Consider the following 1,708-nt stretch of genomic DNA (forward strand, 5'->3'; position numbering starts at 1 on the left):
AGTTCCATCAATTCCTGTTTTTAAAAACTTACTTTTCTTCCTGATGTTCATCTTTTGGTTCCTCTGTCCCAGCAGTCCTGTTAACAACAAGGTTCTTTAATGTCAAGAAATGTTTCTGAATTTTTCCAACTTTATCTGCTTTTAATTTTTAGAAACTATTCATTCCATTAAAAATGTTTATTAATATTACATATATATTTACCTGCTTTGAGTTGTATTTTCTTCATTTTCGTTTGAAATATTCCTACAGAATAAAAATGATTTTAGTTCAAATTGTTTGATTTTAAACAGATAATGAGGAAACAATCAGACATGTTTCATCTTAATAATAAATTTCTTACAGCTCGCTTTGCTGTATTTTTGTTGCTCCATCCAAGTTTTCAACACTGTTGAAAATATTTATTATTTTTAGAATTTTTTGTAAAATTTATCTACATCTTCAAATGTTTTAATGTTACTAATAGATGAAAATATTTTCCACATTATTTAAAAAATGTACTTGTTCAATGTACCTGATTTTATCATCACTGTTTTGGTCATCAGGTTTCCTGTGGATAAATAAATATCATTAAGAACGTCTCAAATCATCAGCAGAGCAAAACTTTAATTGGACCATTAGATATTTTAAAGTTAGTCGAGTTCCATCAATTCCTGTTTTTAAAAACTTACTTTTCTTCCTGATGTTCATCTTTTGGTTCCTCTGTCCCAGCAGTTCTGTTAACATGGTTCAATAATGTCAAGAATATTTTCTAAAATTATCCATTCTCTTTATAGTTTTTTGAAAATAGTAAAATATTTACCTTCTTTCAGTTGTATTTTCTTCATTTTCATTTGCAGTTCTGCAGTTTAAATATGATATTAGTTCAAATTGTTTATTTTTAAAGCAGGTAATAAGGAAACAATCAGACATGTTTCATCTTAATATTAAATTTCTTACTGCTCGCTTTGCTGAATTTTGGTTTCTTCTTCCATCTTAGTTTTGCTGTTGAATAAATCACATTCTTATCTATAATGATTTCTTTTTTAATGTCAGTATTTGGTTTGAACTGTAATAGATCTTTTTCCCTGTAGAAAGTAAAACTATCTTCTTACGGTTCATATAATTTATCCACTTCCTTGGGTTCACTCATGCTGCCTCCCTTGTTTCCCATATCAGAATCCGCCACTGACTTTCAGGTTTTTTAATTAATCAAAACTTCCATCAAATTTTGCCATGTAAATCACCTGTGTTCACTTTGTTTTCCTTCATTGTTCTTTACTTTCTCAAAATTTCTGTAGATTGAAAATTACGCTATTTACAAACTGCCTCTGATCACAGTTTGTCCCAAACTTTGAGCAAGTAAAAAATGTCAGGGAAAAAAAGTAAAATAGTAAATAAAGTTTAGATATGAAGTCAAATAATCAAAACGTTTCAGCAGTATTGTTTTTTTAATACACTTCTATATCATAGATAGGTAGGTAGGTAGGTAGGTGCCCAGTAGTAACAGAGTGCTCTGCATCTGGTTTTTAATTTCTTTGGAATCAAACATACTGTTGAAAATATTCAAAATTATAATGAAACACACAATTATTTCATCACACACATTTTTACTATTTGTCAATAAATCTCAGGTAAACTCAGCAACGGTGAGTTTTATAATCATACAGAAAACATTTATTCAGCAGCCAATTTATGATGCACAGTGGAGTCTATGCCAAGAAGAGCTAC

The 1,708-nt window shown here is 29.3% G+C and overlaps 1 protein-coding gene across 1 annotated transcript in view; it reads right to left on the reverse strand.

Annotated features, from left to right (window-relative positions):
* Positions 1-948, reverse strand: part of LOC103130825 (uncharacterized) — a 6,439-nt gene extending 5,491 nt beyond the window's left edge. Inside the window, exons 1-3 of the mRNA XM_016666204.1 lie at positions 938-948; positions 801-839; positions 670-714 (exon numbers count right to left, since the gene is read on the reverse strand). The gene's annotated coding sequence lies outside the window, so the exon portion shown is untranslated. The remainder of the gene's footprint in view (positions 1-669; positions 715-800; positions 840-937) is intronic.
* Between the last annotated feature and the right edge of the window lie 760 nt (positions 949-1,708).

This window comes from Poecilia formosa, unplaced genomic scaffold, assembly GCF_000485575.1.
Source record: "Poecilia formosa unplaced genomic scaffold, Poecilia_formosa-5.1.2 Scaffold680, whole genome shotgun sequence".
NCBI classification, from domain to species: domain Eukaryota; kingdom Metazoa; phylum Chordata; class Actinopteri; order Cyprinodontiformes; family Poeciliidae; genus Poecilia; species Poecilia formosa.